Source organism: Anomaloglossus baeobatrachus, chromosome 1, assembly GCF_048569485.1.
Source record: "Anomaloglossus baeobatrachus isolate aAnoBae1 chromosome 1, aAnoBae1.hap1, whole genome shotgun sequence".
Classification (NCBI taxonomy): Eukaryota; Metazoa; Chordata; class Amphibia; order Anura; family Aromobatidae; genus Anomaloglossus; species Anomaloglossus baeobatrachus.
The window spans coordinates 952,111,718-952,132,110 of record NC_134353.1 but is presented as its reverse complement, the minus strand read 5'-3'; positions in this window follow the sequence as shown (position 1 = coordinate 952,132,110).

The following is a 20,393-nucleotide window of genomic DNA, read 5'->3' as shown; positions in this document are numbered from 1 at the left end:
CACATCACAGTCGCATGACCCTCGATGACATGCAGAAAAGGGTCATTAGCATATCGCTTCCGATGCTCCCGCATCGGAAGCGGTACGCAGATGAAAAAGATCCCTTATCCCAGAGGCTCCATCACCCTCTTCTAAGCCAACGACAGTGAATTCACCTAACCATACTGTAGCCATTGACTGGAGGGGAGAAAGATCCTAAGGAGTTTGCGTAATTTCAACTCACGGACCCCACCTTAGGACTTCTCCCAGCTCCACATAATGGTATGCTAAAGGCATCAAGCATTCGTGGCCTTAGCATAACGTGGTGAGCAATACACCAAGTGATAAATGTTGTAGATGTAGTGGAGTGAAAGATGCATGTCAAAATCATAAAGAAACAGTAGATACCTGTACAGAGAGGACCTGGACAGCAAGGACCTGTGAGCACATGTAACCTCGACACGCACGTTTCGGCGTCACCTTCGTCATGGGGTCAACGAAGCTGACCTTTAGCATACTATTGTTCTGGGCATGCTCCATGTGGCGCTCTCTCTGATAGCATTCTTCTGACACCTGGTTGATTAACATACTCACCCCATCTTTTTTGGCTACCCCATTCCAGCAATTTTCATTTCAATGCTATGTGATATACATCTTGTTACACCTCATTGTGTGGAGCTGGGTGTCCTATGTTTTTGTTTTTTATTTATATGCTTCCTGAATTTTCTCTGGTCATTAATTTATTCGTCACGTTTTTCGCTTCATATACCTTTCCTGGACCGACTTCCTTTATACATTACTGAGTACCTGTGCTCTAACACTATGCTTTTTGTATCACATGTGATGACCTCCTTCTCTTTTCTTTTTTTTCTGGTGTAAACTGACGGTTGTGGCGGTCATTATTTTTAATCAATAAATATCATTGTTTTTTTTTACCTCATCGGTTCTCCGTAGATTTTTTTTTCTACAATTCTGTCTCTATTGTTAAATCCCGCAGGTCCATTACATCCTTACAGCCCATACACCTTTTATGCAATATGCACTTGTTATACATACAGTACAGACCAAATGTTTGGACACACCTTCTCATTCAAAGAGTTTTCTTTACTTTCATGACTCTGAAAATTGTAGATTCACATTGAAGGCATCAAAACTATGAATTAACACATGTGGAATGAATTACTTAACAAAAAAAGTCTGAAACAACTGAAAATATGTCTTATATTCTAGGTTCTTCAAAGTAGTCACCTTTTGCTTTGATTACTGCTTTGCACACTCTTGGCATTCTCTTGATGAGCTTCAAGAGGTAGTCACCGGAAATGGTTTTCCAACAGTCTTGAAGGAGTTCCCAGAGATGCTTAGCATTTGTTGGCCCTTTTGCCTTCACTCTGCGGTCCAGCTCACCCCAAACCGTCTCGGTTTGGTTCAGGTCTGGTGACTGTGGAGGCCAGGTCATCTAGTATAGCACCCCATCACTCTCCTTCTTAGTCAAATAGCCCTTACACAGCCTGCAGGTGTGTTTTGGGTCATTGTCCTGTTGAAAAATAAATGATGGTCCCCCTGATGCTGGAGTCTTTTAATTCAATTTCAGAAACCACTCCTTTCCCGATGGACTCTACAACAGCGCACATCACAGTCATCCCCAAAATGGGTAAGGACCCGGGTATCTGTGGTAGCTACAGACCGATTTCTCTGCTTAATGTAGACATCAAGTGCTATGCTAAACTTATTGCCAACAGGCTAAATCCTCTCCTTCCGGATCTGATCCACCTAGATCAGGTTGGGTTTGTCCTGGGATGAGAGGCTAGAGATAATACTTTTAAAACTCTAGCTATTATTCAATACGCTCGTGACCGGGGGATCCCATTGATGGTCCTGTCACTAGATGCCGAGAAGACCTTTGACAGGATATCATGGGAGTCGCTTTCTCAAACACTAAATCATCTGGAGCTGGGCCCCAAACCTCACGGCTAAAATACTTGCGCTATACCATACCCCGTCGGCTCGCATAAAAATTAATGGCACCCTGTCTGCCCCTGTCACCATTCGTAATGGGACAAGACAGGGATGACCCTTATCCCCTCTACTATACATCCTGGTGATGGAACATCTCATGGCTGCTCTACGAGCCAACTCGGACATCCGCGGGATCCAGATAGCAAACCAGGAATATAAATGCTCGGCTTTTGCCGATGATCTCTTAAGCTGGTGTCACACATAACGACGACGACGACGACGTCGCTGCTACGTCACCATTTTCTGTGACGTTGCAGCGACGTCCCGTCGTTGTCGCTGTGTGTGACATCCAGCAACGACCTGGCCCCTGCTGTGAGGTCGCCGGTCGTTGCTGAATGTCCAGCTTCATTTTTTGGTCGTCACTCTCCCGCTGTGACACACACATCGCTGTGTGTGACAGCGAGAGAGCGACGAAATGAAGCGATCAGGAGCCGGCACTGGCAGCTGCGGTAAGCTGTAACCAGCGTAAACATCGGGTAACCAAGGGAAGACCTTTCCCTGGTTACCCGATGTTTACGCTGGTTACCAGCCTCCGCTCTTGCTGCCAGTGCCGGCTCCTGCACTGTGACATGTGGCTGCAGTATGCATCGGATAATTAACCCGATGTATACTGTAGCAAGGAGAGCAAGGAGCCAGCGCTAAGCAGTGCGCGCGGCTCCTTGCTCTCTGCACTGTGACATGTAGCTGCAGCACACATCGGGTTAATTAACCCGATGTGTACTGTACCTAGGAGAGCAAGGAGCCAGCGCTAAGCGCGGCTCCCTGCTCTCTGCACATGTAGCACAGCGACGTTATGATCGCTGCTTCTGCTGCGTTTGACAGCTAAGCAGCGATCATAACAGCGACTTACAAGGTCGCTGTTACGTCACAGAAAATGGTGACGTAACAGCGACGTCGTTGTCGCTGTCGCTTAGTGTGACACCAGCTTTAGTCTATCTCACTAATCCGCTTGAGGCACTCCCATCTCTGATGTCCGAGTTGGATAGCTTTGGCAAATGGTCCAATTTCCGGATAAACCTTGATAAATTGGAGGCCTTGAACATCTCCTTCCCTGAAAATCTAGTTTCTTCCTTAAAATCCAACCACCCTTTTAAGTGGCCCCAAAGCAATAGTATCAGATACCTGGGTGTTGCCATTCCATCTGACCTGTCCAGATTGTTCTTACTTAACTTTCAACAATTCCTTATTAAATTAGAGAAGGACCTGGCCACATGGCATCAGGGGGTGGTGTCCTGGTTTGGGAGGGTTGGCACCCTCAAGATGACAGTTCTGCCCAGATTGTTATACCTTCTACAGACGGTACCCGTTCACATTCCTGCGTCATACTGGCATAAGATTCAAAAATTATTCATCCAATTTGTTTGGTCCAAGGGTCGGCCTAGAATACGAGGTAGTGTTCTGACCAGACTAAAGGACGCGGGAAGTCTGGGACTGCCGGACAGCTGAAGGTATCACATGGCGGCGGCTCACGCATGGGTCCTGGACCTAGTGCATGGTGAGGGGTCTAAGCTATGGGTGCATTTTGCCCATGATCTGTGTTCTTTGTCGGTGTCAACACTCCCTGGACTTGGCCTCGACTTAACCGCCGCAAACTTGTGGTAGGGTATAGTGTTGGGCAGACTCTACGCACAATACATGCCCCTGGAGGGAGGTGAGACCTGATTCATGTGCGGGGACCGCTGATGCCGGTGACGGATAGTCCGGACTTCCCTCCGGGTGCTTCCGCTACCCTATTCTTGGAAGGTTCTAAAAGGACACCTCTTCGTCTTATGCATGTTGCGCCACAGGGACAGATCCTCCCACTCTCCGTAATCCTGAGGGAGAAACCCCAAAAATGATGCCATAATTTTGAATATGCTCAACTCCAGGACTTTATTGCATCTCTTACACAGGCGCATGAGCTCTCATTCTCTCAATCCCCTTATGAAGCTAAGTGTACTACGATGGCCCCTAATCACAATATTTCAGTTATATACAAATTACTGGTCTCTAGAGGCTTGAATGCTTTCCCTCTTTTTTGTGGAGCGTGGGAAGGGGAACTCAACCAAACATTCTCTAGAGAACAATGGAAGCGTTGCTTCCATTTGTCACATAAATCAGTGACCGCCACTAAAGGCTGCTTTACACGCAACGACATCGCTAACGAAATGTCGTTGGGGTCACGAAATTCGTGACGCACATCTGGCCTCGTTAGCGACGTTGTTGCGTGTGAAATAAGTTACCTTATTGTTGATCGTTGACGCGTCGTTCTATTCCAAATTATCGTTGCTGGTGCAGGACCCAGGTTCTTCGTCGTTCATGTGGCAGCACACATCGCTATTGGTGACACCGCTAAAACGAGGAACATGACCGTACCTGCGGCCGCCGGCAATGAGGAAGGAAGGAGGTGGGCGGGATGTTCCACCTGCTCATCTCCGCCCCTCCTCTTCTATTGGGTGGCCGTTTAGTGATGTCGCTGTGATGTCACTGTGAAGCCAAATGCACTTCCCCTTGAAGGAGGGATTGTTCGGTGGTCACAGCGACGTCGCTGCACAGGTATGTGCATGTGACGCTGCCGTAGCGATATTGTTCGGTACAGCAGCAATCACCAAATATCGCACTAACGACTGGGGCGGGTGCTATCGCTCGCAACATCGCTAACAATGTCGCAGCGTGTAAAGTACCCTTTAGTCCCAGGAGACTAGTTATAAAGTCATACCACGGTGGTAAAGGGTCCCTTCCCTCCTTCATAGGTGATGGCCCGAGATCCCGGATAATTGTTGGAGGTGTGGGAGTCAGGGGGGTACCATGACGCATATATTGTGGTCGTGTACAGCTCTGGGGACCTTCTGGGAGAGGGTGCTGGAGGTGGGCAAGGAGGTTTCGGGGATGGTGGTGCCTAGACGTCCTGAGGCGGTCCTGCTCTATATGTTTCCTATGTCCCAGAGAGCTTACAAAAAATCTGTTATACGACACCTTTTGCAGGCCGCCAAGACTGTTATACCTTGCCACTGGAAGACGGCAGACTCTCCAACACTGGAAGAGTGGATTGAGGAGGTGAATGCAATATATCAGATGAAGAGAATACTTGGCCCAATCGCGGAGGGATGCGGAATCTGTGATCACAAAATGGTTTCACTGGGAGTCTTATTTGGCAGGGTGCAGCTCGAGCGCATGACTTAAGGTGGTGTCACACACAGCGACGACAACAACGACGTCGCTGCTACGTCACCATTTGCTGTGACGTTGCAGCGACGTCCCGTCGCTGTCGCTGTGTGTGACATCCAGCAACGAGCTGGCCCCTGCTGTGAGGTCGTTGCTCGTTGCTGAATGTCCTGCTTCATTTTTTCGTCGTCGCTCTCCCGCTGTGACGCACACATCGCTGTGTGTGACAGCGAAGAGAGCGACGAAATGAAGCGAGCAGGGAGCAGGAGCCGGCGTCTGGCAGCTGCGGAAAGCTGTAACCACTGTAAACATCGGGTAACCAAGGGAAGACCTTTCCCTGGTTACCCGATATTTACTTTCGTTACCAGCCTCCGCCGCTCTTGCTGCTAGTGCCGGCTCCTGCTCTGTGCACATGTAGCTGCAGTACGCATCGGGTAATTAACCCTATGTGTACTGTAGCTAGGAGAGCAAGGAGCCAGCGCTAAGCAGTGTGCGCGGCTCCCTGCTCTCTGCACTGTGACATGTAGCTGCAGTACACATCGGGTTAATTAACCCGATGTGTACTGTAGCTATGAGAGCAAGGAGCCAGCGCTCAGTGTGCGCGGCTCCCTGCTCTCTGCACATGTTGCAGCACAGCGACGCGTGTCGTTATGATCGCTGCTTCGGCTGCTGTGTTTGACAGCTAAGCAGCGATCATAACAGCGACTTACAAGGTCGCTGTTACGTCACAGAAAATGGTGACGTAACAGCGACGTCGTTGTCGCTGTCGTTTAGTGTGACCCCAGCTTTAATCTCACTTTTTGAACGAGACTCTCCGTCTCCTTACATGAACATGGCGGGTAGGTGGTGGCCCCCTGGTCTCTTCTTTGTTGCTCCTCCATTCTTCCTTCTTTTCCTCTTCCTTTTACTCCTCAACTTTTGCGGTAAGTTTCCTTTGTGGGGGGAAAGGGGGGTTCTTGCACAAGGATTTTCTATGTTTGGTGTACTGGATAACTGTTACAACGACATATAAAAGAGATGCCTTCCGGCTCCCTCTCTACCTTTTCTTTCTTTTGTTGGACTTCGTGGTCCCGATATTCCCAATTTGTCATGCAAAATGTAGTTCTATGCTGTAACCTGTTATGTTTTTCATGAAAACCAATAAAATACTTAAATTCGAAAAATAAATGATGGTCCAACTAAATGCAAACTGGATAGAATAGCACGCTGCTGCAACATGCTGTGGTAGCCATGCTGGTTCAGTATGCCTTCAATTTGGAATAGAAAAGGAGAGGATAAATCCAGCGAGCTCAAGTTGATGAATAAAAATTATTTTTTGTAAGCGCCCGGCAAGACGCGTTTCAGCTATGCATTTATCATTGCCATGATACACATTGCGGTTTCACTGGGAAAGAAACAGGAAAAACTCTTAAGGTAGTTGGTGCTATAGCAAATTTACCCGTAATTGGTCACAGATGTGAGCATCCACCTTATACCATTAACCATTTAAAAACCAAACCCAAGGAAAGGCTGATATATAAGCAGAAATATATGTATACAATTTACAATGTAACAATATAACAGATTTTCATATAATGAATTTCATATAAGCACATACAAAAAGAAGAAAAAGATGCTCCTCAATATAACATTAGAGAATAACAATATATATACATACATACATACAGTACAGACCAACAGTTTGGACACACCTTCTCATTCAAAGAGTTTTCTTTATTTTCAGGACTCTGAAAATTGAAGATTCATATATAAGGCATCAAAACTATGAATTCAAACATTTGGAATGAAATACTTAAAGTGTGAGACAACTGAAAATATGTCTTATATTCTAGGTTCTTTAAAGTAGCCACCTTTTGCTTTGATTACTACTTTGCACAGTCTTGGCATTCTCTTGATGAGCTTCAAGAGGTAGTCACCGGAAATGGTTTTCCAACAGTCTTGAAGGAGTTCCCAGAGATGCTTAGCATTTGTTGGCCCTTTTGCCTTCACTCTGCGGTCCAGCTCAGCCCAAACCATCTCGATTGGGTTCAGCTCTGGTGACTGTGGAGACCAGGTCATCTGGCGTAGCACCCCATCACTCTCCTTCTTCGTCAAATAGCCCTTACACAGCCTGGAGGTGTGTTTGGGGTCATTGTCCTGTTGAAAAATAAATGATGTTCCAACTAAATGCAAACCGGCAAGATGCTGTTGTAGGCATGCTGGTTCTGTATGCCTTCAATTTTGAATAAATCCCCAACAGTGTCATCAGCAAAGCACCTCCACACCATCAAACCGCCTCCTCCATGCTTCACGGTGGGAACCAGCCATGTAGAGTCCATCCGTTCACCTTTTCTACAAAGACACGGTGGTTGGATCGAAAGATCTCAAATTTGGACTCATCAGATCAAAGCACAGATTTCCACTGGTCTAATGTCCATTCCTTGTGTTCTTTAGCCCAAACAAGTCTCTTCCGCTTGTTGCCTGTCCTTAGCAGTGGTTTCCTAGCAGCTATTTTACCATGAAGGCTGCTGCACAAAGTCTCCTCTTAACAGTTGTTCTAGAGATAAGAAGGTGTGTCCAAACGTTTGGTCTGTACTGTACGTGTTTTTCTTTAGTATAGGGCGTGGGCGGCTCTGCCAATTATATACTTTATTTTCTTTGTAGTCTCTCAGATCTCTGTCAAACTTTCGTGTTTTGATGTTTGTGGCAGAATTCTCCAGTTTAGCCCGATTTTAATTTCATTTTATCCTGTAATTTTTAAAAGTCTGTATAAAGGCTGTGAAAATTTGGCTAAATTGTTTTTAAGATCCTTTATGTTTGTTTATATAGAGGCAAGATGATTTTCCTCTTCTTTGATAATCAGTTGAATAAGTTTCAAGGAACACGTGCTGAGAATATCTTCGAGAGACAAACCGTAGAAATTATCATTAAGGGATAATAGAAGCAAAAAAACGTGAAAAACCCTTAAAAAATTTTTTTTATTAAATATGATTAAAATTAGAATCCCCACACAAAACAAGTATAACACACAAAAATACAAGGACATAAAGTGCTACAGTGCAGAACGGCGTTTGATCAAATGCCCTATAAATTGTCCTACCTTGCCGCGGAGGTTGGCACCCTAAGTGAACGAAATGGCGCCCCCAGTTAACGTCAGCTCACCCTCCTATCCCTGCACAATGCTAAAGTGCAGCTAGTCTGGGAGCATAGGAGTGCAAATAAATTAGTCACTGCACTGCAGATTAATCAAAAAAGTCCATACTGTGAAGAAGTTTTTTTTAAAATGACAGTTTTGATATGTACTCAAGAACGATAGGGAGAGGTGTAACCCCACAACAGTATCAGAGGCTCATGTGATAATAATGTAATAACCTCCAACCTTTATGATATAATGGATGCCTTAGAAAAGAATCTATCCACCAATATAGACTATAAAGTGCACCAGTGCTATACAGCTTATAGAGGCCTTAAAGTGCTGTACATACAGTTTATCACAATATATTGATAATATGCAAACATTCCACTCAATTGCTATAGACAACCTATCAATAAGGGACAGATAAATCACATTCAATTATTCAGGAATGTTGGTTAGATATAAATCATCACAGTGAGTGGTCATATGTGATCATTGCACTAGTAACAGCAAGGCTGAAAGCATGTGATATCCTACTACAGTGTAACCACAGCAGTGCCCGACTCCTATATAGCAGGCATATACTGGAGCATAAACATACAAAGCATAGGCGACTTCCAAGGAAGCGGCGACTGGGACCGAGAGTGCGAACGTCAGACTGGGGCCAGCCTCCTGTACCCTATCGTGGGAGCCCCTGAAGAACCCCGGCGGGATTCTGAGCCGGGGGAAACGCGTCGGGCGAGTGGCTATCGAGCCAATTTTTTTTTTGTTTTTTTTTGGCTACCAGCAATCCGGCTGTATTAGAATAACCGGGCGATTCTGCTCAAGTCTGCGTGAAAGCTAAGTACTACCATAGTCAGCATAATGTCACGTCTATTATATTGCAGTTACGCCCCCTGCTGTGTATTGGCTCTTAGTGGGGTGTAATGTTTACCTTTTTATCTCAATACCTTTATATACAGTGCTGGCCAAAAGTATTGGCACCCCTGCAATTCTGTCAGAGAATACTAATACTCAGTTTCTTCCTGAAAATGAGTGCAATCACAAATTCTTTGGTATTATTATCTTCATTTTATTTGTCTTCAATGAAAAAAATAAAAAAAATTGTCATAAAGCCAAATTGGATATAATTCCACACCAAACATAAAAAGGGGGTGGACAAAAGTATTGGCACTGTTTGAAAAATCATGTGATGCTTCTCTAATTTGTGTAATAACAGCCCCTGTAACTTACCTGTGGCACCTAACAGATGTTGGCAATAACTAAATCACACTTGCAGCCAGTTGACATGGATTAAAGTTGACTCAACCTCTGTCCTGTGTCCTTGTGTGTACCACATTGAGTATGGAGAAAAGAAAGAAGACCAAAGAACTGTCTGAGGACTTGAGAATCCAAATTGTGAGGAAGCATGAGCAATCTCAAGGCTACAAGTCCATCTCCAAAGACCTGAAAGTTCCTGTGTCTACGGTGCGCAGTGTCATCAAGAGGTTTAAAGCCCTTGGCACTGTGGATAACCTCCCTAGATGTGGAAGGAAAAGAAAAATTGATGAGAGATTTCAACGCAAAATTGTGCTGATGGTGGATAAAGAACCTCAGCTAACATCCAAACAAGTTCAAGCTGCCCTGCAGTCCGAGGGTACGACAGTATAAACCCGTACTATCCGTTGGCGTCTGAATGAAAAGGAACTGTATGGTAGGATACCCAGGACGACCCCACTTCTTACCCCAAGACATAAAAAAGCCAGGCTGGAGTTTGCCAAAACTTACCTGAGAAAGCCTAAAACGTTTTGGAAGAATGTTCTCTGGTCAGATGAGACAAAAGTAGAGCTTTTTGGGAAAAGCCATCAACATAGAGTTTACAGGAAAAAAAAAAACAGAGGCATTCAAAGAAAAGAACACGGTCCCTACAGTCAAACATGGCGGAGGTTCCCTGATGTTTTGGGGTTGCTTTGCTGCCTCTGGCACTGGGCTGCTTGACCGTATGCATGGCATTATGAAGTCTGAAGACTACCAACAAATTTTGCAGCATAATGTAGGGCCCAGTGTGAGAAAGCTGGGTCTCCCTCAGAGGTCATGGGTCTTCCAGCAGGACAATGACCCAAAACACACTTAAAAAAGCACTAGAAAATGGTTTGAGAGAAACCACTGGAGACTACTAAAGTGGCCAGCAATGAGTCCAGACCTGAATCCCATAGACCACCTGTGGAGAGATTTCACAATGGCAGTTTGGAGAAGGCCCCCTTCAAATCTCAGGGACCTAGAGCAGTTTGCCAAAGAAGAATGGTCTAAAATTCCAGCAGAGCATTGTAAGAAACTCATTGATGGTTACCGGAAGCGGTTGTGCGCAGTTATTTTGGCTAAAGGTTGTGCAACCAAATATTAGGCTGAGGGTGCCAATACTTTTGTCTGGCCCATTTTTGGAGTTTTGTGTGAAATGATCAATGATTTGATTTTTGTTTCATTCTCTTTTGTGTTTTTTCATTGCAAGCAAAATAAATGAAGATAATAATACCAAAGAATTTGTGATTGCAATCATTTTCAAGAAGAAACTGAGTATTATCTGACAGAATTGCAGGGGTGCCAATACTTTTGGCCAGCACTGTATGCTTTTTATGTTTATGCTCCAGTATATGCCTGCTATATAGGAGTCGGGTCACTGCTGTGGTTACACTGTAGTAGGAGATCACATGCTTTCAGCCTTGCTGTTACTAGTGAAATGATCACATATGACCACTCATTGTGATGATTTATATCTAAAGCCTGCTTTACATGTTGCAATTTCGCAATTTGTTGAACGTGCCGCACAAACTATTAACCCCCGTCACACATACTTACCTTCCATACGACCTCGATGTGGGCGGCGAACGTCCACTTCCTGGAATGGGAGGGACGTTCGGCGTCACATCGACGTCACGCGGCAGCCGGCCAATAGAAGCGGAGGGGCGGAGATGAGCGAGACGTAAAGATCCCGCCCACCTCCTTCCTTCCGCATTGCCAGCCGGGAGCTGCAGGACGCAGGTAAGATCTGTTCATCGTTCCCGGGGTGTCACACACTGCGATGTGGGCTACCCCGGGTACGATGAACAACCTGACGTTCCATTCGTCAGGAATGAACGACGTGCATGCGATGAACGTTTTTTCGTTCAATCGCAATTGCACGTCGCTGTCGCACGCTACAACATACCTTACGATGCCGGATGTGCGTCACTTACGACGTGACCCCGCCGACACATCGTAAGATATATTGTAGCGTGTAAAGCGGCCTTTACCAGCGTACCTGAATAATTGAATGTGATTTATCTGTCCCTTATTGATAGGTTGTCTATAGCAATTGAGTGGAATGTTTGCATATTATCAATATATTGTGATAAACTGTATGCACAGCACTTTAAGTCCTCTATAAGCTGTATAGCACTGGTGCACTTTATAATCTATATTGGTGGATAGATTGTTTTCCAAGGCATTAATTATATCATAAAGGTTGGAGGTTATTACATTAATATCACGTGAGCCTCTGATACTGTTGTGGGGTTACACCTCTCCCTATCGTTCTTGAGTACATATCAAAACAGTCATTTTAAAAAAAATGTCTTCACAGTATGGACTTTTTTGATTAATCTGCAGTGCAGTGACTAATTTATTTGCTCTCCTATACTCCCAGACTAGCTGCACTTTAGCATAGTGCAGGGATAGGAGGGTGAGCCGACGTTGATCGGGGGTGCCATTTCGTTCTCTAAAGGCCCCGTGACACACAGAGATAAATCTTTGGCAGATCTGTGGTTGCAGTTAAATCATGGACATATTGTTCCAATTGTACACAGCCACAAACCTGGCACTGATTGTCCACAATTTCACTGCAACCACGGATCTGCCGCGGATTTATCTCTGTGTGTGACAGGGCCTTTAGGGTGCCAACCTCCGCGGCAAGGTAGGGGAATTTATAGGGCATTTGACCAAACCGCCGTTCTGCACTGTAACACTTTATGTCCTTGTATTTTTGTGTGTTATACTTGTTTTGTGTGGGGATTCTAATTTTAATCATATTTAATAACAGTTTTTTAAGGGTTTTTCCCGTTTTTTTTGCTGAGAATATCTTCCCATTTTTTCTGGAATTCTTCACTATAATGAGCTGTTGCTTTTTTTCTCAGTCTGAGTCCACGGGGAATCATCTCCTTATCAAAATATGCGTTTAGAGATTTATGATTCCACCATGTTCTTATTTCTTTGCCCATCTTGTATGTATATATATATATTGTGAGACTGTGACCGGGGTTATCTATGACGGCCGGTATGTCTCGCCCCGGTTGTGCTCACTCCATGATAGAAAGTAAATCCACTCTAGGGTTAATGCTGTTTCCCTACAGGCTGAAGGAAGGGTTAAATGGAAACAGGAACGAGGGCAGGTGTGCCGGGTGTGAGGGAGTGAACAGAACTCCCTGAGTTCTCTGCTGGAGAGGCACATGTATATTGCTGTGGACTTTTGTTTGGACATTAAACCGTGTGCTGTGAACCTTAATGCCTGGATCCCGTGTCTTCTGCTGCACAGCCGACCGTGCTACCTCACATATGGTGGAGAATCGGCGGGCATGACAGCCGGTGAGGTGTAGCATCCATCCCTGGTGACCCAGTAGCACATGTCCTGGATTCGAGCGGCTATACTACAGCCCAAACCCGGCGACGCCATGGAGGACATACTAAGGCAGCAGCAACAGACTAATGCACAGCTACAAGAGACTAATGCACAGCAGCAACAGACCAATGCACACCTGCTCCGGGCGTTGGAACGTCAGCAGCAATCCTTGCAAATGCAGGAAAAAATGCACCAAGAACAGATGGTTCTCCTGGCCAAGTCGATCCGTGCCGGACCGGCAGCAACAACCCCGGGACCGGGCGACGACGGCAGCGTCCGGAAAGCGGTGAGACAAGCGTTGCAAAAGATGACCCCGGGGGATGATGTGGAAGCGTTCCTGGCGGTGTTTGAGCAGGTGGCCGAGCGGGAAAAGCTGCCGACCCCCCAGTGGGCTGAGGTATTGTCGCCCTATCTGACAGGGGAACCCCAAAAAGCGTACCTGGACCTCTGTACCGAGGACGCCATTGACTATGTGACCCTGAAAGCCGAAATACTGACTCGGTTGGGGGTGAATACCTATGTACGGGCTCAGCGGGTAATTCAGTGGTTCTATGAGGAAGCCAAACCCGTACGCTCCCAGGCCTATGACTTGTTGCATCTTGTAAAAAAGTGGTTGCAGCCTGACACTCTGAGCCCGGCGCAAATGGTGGAAAGGGTAGTAGTGGATCGTTTTGTGCGCACTTTACCCGTCACCGTTCAACGGTGGGTAGGACAGGGTGACCCGAGTACCCTGGACCAATTAGTGTCCCTGGTAGAGCGGCATGTGGCTACGCAGGACTTGATACGGGACACTGAGACTTTGCGTACCGCCCGTCGGTCCGGCCCCTCCAAGCCTAGGGCCAAGGACCCACCGCTGACAACGGTGCAGGAGTCCCCTACCGTCCCGTCTGAGGCCGCCATTCCTGAGGTCCGGAAGGTTCTGTACCCTAAACGACAACCCGTCAAGGGGGTTTCCGTCCCCATTAGATGTTGGCGGTGCCAGCGGGTGGGACATATGGAAGCCCAGTGTCCACTCACCACGGAGCCCATGGATTGTGGGGTTACCCGGTGGGGTTCAATGTATGCTCAGGTGGTGTGTACCGCTGACCTGGTCTCCCCAGAGACGGAGCCCCACTTGTGCCAAATACAGGTGAATGGATGTCCGGTTACAGGATTGTTGGATTCCGGAAGCTTAGTGACCCTTGTGCGATCCACCTTGAGGGCTAAAGTAAAGGCCAGAGGACGTACCGTGGGGGTGGTTTGCATACATGGGGACCGCCGAGACTATCCCACGGGGATTGTCACCATCACAGCACCTTGCGGTCAGGTGCAACATGAGGTGGGACTTCTTAACACTCTTCCTTATGACGTGATCCTAGGAAGGGATCTGCCCTATTTTTGGACTTTATGGAGGGGACCCCCTAAGTCCCCTCAGTTATTGGTCAGTCCGGGACCTGAGCCCTACAATCCTGAATCCGGGACGCCTGCCGTAGGGGTCCCCATGATAGGGACAGAGTGTGAACCCGATAGGTCACCCCTAGAGGTATTGGCAGGAGAGGCTGAGATGGTCGAGCCCATCCCGGAGTTGGAGGCGTCCCCGGATACGTTTGGGACAGCCCAACTCCAGGACCCTACGTTAATACATGCCCGGAGTCGGGTGACAGTAGTTGACGGGGTGGCACAGCTGCCCGGTGCCCAGGTAAGGTACCCCCATTTCGCTCTTAAGCAAGATTTACTCTACCGGGTAGATGAAATACGGGGCGTGGGGGTAGAACAGTTGGTGGTGCCCCAGCCGTATCGCCGGCGGGTCCTCGACTTGGCTCATAAACACCTGATGAGTGGCCACCTAGGGGTCAAGAAAACGAAAGAAAAGAAAAGCGAATATTGCAAAGGTTCTATTGGCCCGGGGTCTTTGGGGAGGTAAAACGGTTCTGCGAAACCTGCCCGGAGTGTCAGCTTACCGCACCCCTGACCCATTTTCGCAGTCCGTTGGTACCGTTACCCATTATAGAAGTCCCTTTTGAACGGATAGGGATGGATCTGGTGGGGCCCCTCGTAAAGTCCGCTCGAGGGCACCAACACATCCTAGTGATCGTTGACTATGCCACCCGGTATCCCGAGGCGATACCTCTCAGACATACTGCAGCAAAGCTTGTAGCTCGGGAGTTGTTTGCTGTGTTCTGCCGGGTGGGGTTGCCCAAGGAGATCCTTACGGATCAGGGGACCCCATTCATGTCTAAAGTGACCAAAGAGCTATTCCGGCTACTCCAGATCAAGCAGTTGCGTACGTCTGTGTATCATCCTCAAACGGACGGTTTAGTCGAGCGTTTCAATAAAACCCTGAAAACCATGCTCAAAAGGGTGATCTCCAAAGACGGGAAAGACTGGGATATGATGCTTCCCTATTTGATGTTTGCCATACGAGAGGTGCCACAGGCATCCACGGGGTTTTCGCCTTTTGAATTGTTATACGGGTGACATCCCCGGGGATTGTTGGACCTGGCAAAGGAAACATGGGAGCAAGAGCCCACCCCCCATAAAAGTGTGATTGAACACATTTTGGGTATGCAGAACCGCATAAGCGCGGTCATGCCAATTGTGAAGGAGCATTTACAGGAGGCTCAGGCCGCGCAAAGCGGCCGCTACAATAGACAAGCCACCGTGCGGACCTTTAAACCCGGGGATCGGGTGTTGGTATTAATCCCCACGGCGGAGAGTAAATTCCTGGCTCAGTGGCAAGGCCCCTACGAGATAAAGGAAAGAGTAGGGGTGGTTAACTATAAAAGTATTGCAGCCCGGTAGGCGGAAACCTGAACAAATATACCATGTCAACCTATTAAAACCTTGGCAGGAACGGGAAAGCCTGATGGCTGTTTTTTCCCCACCTCCCTCCTCTTCGGGTCGTTCACATCCGGCTCCAGCGACCTCCAGAGAGGACGATCCGGAAGTAAGGATTGGAGAAGCCCTCACCAAGACTCAGAGGCGAGAGGCCAGACGGTTGGTTCAGCAGAACCCCGATGTCTTCTCCGAGCTGCCCGGTAGGACCAGTCTGATACGACATGATATTGTCACCGAGCCCCACCTGAAGGTACGCCTGAAGTCATACCGGGTACCGGAGGCTCGACGACAAGCCATATCGGAGGAAGTAAAGACGATGTTACGCCTGGGGGTCATCGAAAAATCCCGGAGTGAATGGGCTAGTCCGATTGTCCTAATACCAAAACCCGATGGCTCCTTAAGGTTCTGCAATGACTTTAGGAGATTGAACGAAATATCCAAGTTCGATCTCTACCCCATGCCACGGGTGGATGAGCTGATTGATAGGCTGGGACAGGCGCGATATTTTACCACGCTCGACCTGACCAAGGGGTACTGGCAGGTGCCACTGACGGAGTCCGCCAAGGAGAAAACCGCTTTTGTTACGCCGGAGGGTCTCTTCCACTATGTTGTCTTGCCTTTTGGGTTACATGGCGCTCCGGCCACGTTCCAGAGTTTGATGGACTTAGTGCTGGAACCCCACCAGGCGTATGCATCAGCGTACCTTGATGACATCATTATTTACAGCTCCGATTGGCAGTCCCACTTGGAACAGGTACAAGCGGTGGTGGACGCGCTTCGAACAGCCGGATTGACAGCCAATCCCAAGAAATGTGCATTGGGACTCACGGAAGCCCGCTACTTGGGCTACGTGCTAGGCCAAGGAGTGATTAAGCCCCAAATTAACAAGGTTGAGGCGATCCAGAAGTGGCCTAGACCCCTGACCACGAAGCAGGTTAGGGCCTTCCTGGGTATCGTGGGGTACTACAGGAGGTTTGTAAAGGATTTTGCGGGACTATCAGCCCCCTTGACGGACCTTCTCAAAGGCAAGAAGTCCGTCATGGTGCGCTGGACTCCGCAGGCCGAGGACTCCTTCCGGGCCCTGAAGGAGGTCCTGTGCGGACAGCCCGTTCTCGTACACCCTGATTTCCGGAAGGAGTTCATAGTACAGACTGACGCCTCAGAGGTCGGCCTGGGGGCTGTGCTGTCTCAGGTGGTTCAGGGGGAGGAACACCCCGTCACCTTCTTAAGTAGGAAGCTCACCCCTCCCGAGCGGAATTATAGCGTAGTGGAGAAGGAGTGCCTGGCGATCAAGTGGGCCTTGGAGTCCCTACGCTATTACCTGCTGGGACGGCAGTTTCGCTTGGTGACGGATCACTCTCCGCTGGTCTGGATGAGGTCCGCCAAGGAACGGAATGCCCGGGTTACCCGGTGGTTCCTTTCTCTGCAGAACTTCCGGTTTACGGTTGAACATAGGGCCGGTGGGTTGCAGAGCAACGCCGATGCCTTGTCCCGCGGCCCGTGTTTGATGGCGGGAGTTCAACCCCGCACGCTTGAACTGAGGGGGGGGGGTATGTGAGACTGTGACCGGGGTTATCTATGACGGCCGGTATGTCTCGCCCCGGTTGTGCTCACTCCATGATAGAAAGTAAATCCACTCTAGGGTTAATGCTGTTTCCCTACAGGCTGAAGGAAGGGTTAAATGGAAACAGGAACGAGGGCAGGTGTGCCGGGTGTGAGGGAGTGAACAGAACTCCCTGAGTTCTCTGCTGGAGAGGCACATGTATATTGCTGTGGACTTTTGTTTGGACATTAAACCGTGTGCTGTGAACCTTAATGCCTGGATCCCGTGTCTTCTGCTGCGCAGCCGACCGTGCTACCTCACAATATATATAGATTTATTTAGTTATTCTCTAATGCTATATTGAGGAGCCTCTGTTTCTTCTTTTTGTATGTGCTTATATGAAATTCATTATATGAAAATTTGTTATATTGTTACATTGTAGATTGTATATGTGAGGTAAATCCTGGGATATGAAGAGGAATTATGATGTTCAGTCATAATTCCTCTAATCGCTCCCTGATGGCACCCCTCCTTTCTCCCTTCACACACAGGAATCCTTGGCAGATTGGTGTCAAAGGAAAGGTGTCAAATCCACTTACACAGCCAGAGGCAATCTCCTATGATATGGAGATTAGCTGAGCTGTGAACAAAAGACACAGGAAGATTCCCATCAGTGACACTGTGGCAGACATTTGTACCTACTTAGCAGGCTTTGAAGGATCCAGAGAGCCAGACTCCAGTAGAATATGGTTAATATTTCGTGAGCCGTGCTTCCTATAAATATGGCAAGCATAAAAATGGTGTCTCAGCATGCGGACAATGCTAGCACATATTTTATATGGAAGTGGGGCCTTGGGAAGTATCTCAAACGTGATATAGGCCAGTGGGGAACCACCAGACTAGCCATGCGTCCTATCATTTTGAAGCTAAAATCATAACTGTCAAAATGAGAGCATTAGCGTCCGCCTACGACGTTCCCAGGCAAAGTTATGGCCAAAAATCACTTTGGATACTACTTTTGACTTAAAGCAGGGGGTGGGGCAGTACTACCCTGTGAAGTCACCAAAAGAGGAGGGGATATGAATTGAGCTTGTTTAATAACCCCAGTTCAGACATTTTTAGCTTGTTATTTGCCGGGGGTCACGTGTGGATACACCTGTGGGAAAGTTCCTGGAATCCGGGTCTAACAGCGCCCCTGTTATGATCCGGAACCATGGAAGACCACCATAAATCATTGGTAAAATGTAACAAGAGCATTGGCAACTAATCTGGCCGCCATCCCCTTACTAACCATCACAACCAAAAGTAGCCAAGGGGTGAACTAACATCCTGTGCACCGCGAACCCATCCGGAGAACTAGCTATCCCAAAGAAGGAAAGACGAATAACTCTCTGCCTCAGAAAAATAGATAAAGAATAGCAAACCCCCACATTCAAAGACTGCGGTGATATAGGAAAACACAATACACAGATAGATGATAGGACCAGCAAAAGGTGAGGCCCCCACTGATTAAAATAGGAAAGGACAGGAAAAGGGCTAATGGTGGCCAGAGAAAAACCCTGCAAAATTCCAACTTTCCGACAGTACAAAAAGGCCCTCAGATCGCACGATCTGCACTCCGTCCTATACCAGGCGCCCTTGTCATACCAATGAACAGAAAACAAGAATCATCACAAATTCAAAAAGCCACAAACACATGGACTTATAGGAGCTATACTCCAAACATAACTGCAGGGAGCTTCCCAGCTAAACAACTGAGAGGGAAGATCCCTGCATGCAAATAAACTGAAAACAACCACAGCAAATGACAAACTCAGATAAGAGCAAAAGAACCAAACAACAAATAAAGAGCAAAGAACTCATCTGGGGTAGATGTGGTGTGGAGCAGAATGAAGCAGGCTGGTGAGCAAAGAACAACTGACATCCGGCATAGCCTGCTATCAGACCAGGATTTAAATAAGTAGAGAGTTAGCAATGGAAACGCCCATTGCTCAACACACCTGGTCTAGGTCCAAACCATTCCTGGCCACAAGAGGGAGCCTCCCAGCAGCCAAAGCATAACTGACATTCACAAAAGTACCCCCCCTCGAGGAGGGGTCACCGAACCCTCACCAACGCCAACTGGTCGATCGGAATGAGCATGATGGAAGGCGTGAACAAACCTGTTCGCATGAATGTCAGAAGCCACAACCCAAGAGTTATCCTCCTGCCCATAATCCTTCCATTTCACAAGGTACTGAAGCTGATGCCTACTGCGACGGGAATCCAGAATTTTTTCAACCTCATACTCCAGATCCCCCTGTACCAAAACAGGGTCAGGAGGCGCTGCTGCAGGAACTGTTGGCTCCACATGTTTCTTCAACAAGGACTTATGGAAGACATTGTGAATCCTAAATGACACAGTCAAACGGAAAGATACAGGGTTGATAATCTCCAAAATCTTATAAGGTCCAATAAATCTGGACTTAAATTTAGGAGATGGAACTCTCATAGGAATATTTTTTTAGGACAACCACACCATGTCCCCCACTTTAAACCGGGGACCGACAGTCCAACGCCGGTTGGCAAACTTTTTGGCAGTTTCTTGGGACTGAAACAATTTATCCACTACCTGCCCCCAAATCTGCTGCATTCTGTTGACCACCGAATCCACCCCTGGACAGTCAGACGCCTAAAGCTGCCCCGAGAGGAATCTGGGGTGATACCCAAAATTGCAGAAAAAGGGGGACACCAATGTGGTAGAGCTAGCTCTATTGTTAAGGGCAAATTCAGCCAAAGGCAAAAACGAAACCCAGTCATCCTGATCCGCAGAAACAAAACACCGTAAATAGGTCTCCAGGGTCTGGTTAGCCCTTTCAGTCTGACCGTTGGTCTGAGGATGAAACGCCGAGGAGAAAGACAGCTGAACACCCAATTTGGAGCAAAAAATCCTCCAAAAACTGGATACAAACTGCACCCCTCTGTCAGAAACAATGTTTTCGGGTACACCATGCAAACGAACAACATGTTGGAAAAACAAAGGCACCAACTCTGATGAAGACGGCAACTTAGATAGGGGAACCAGGTGGACCATCTTGGAGAATCTACCACAGATCACTTAAATCACAGTCATTTTCTGAGAGACGGGAAGCTCTGAAATAAAATCCATA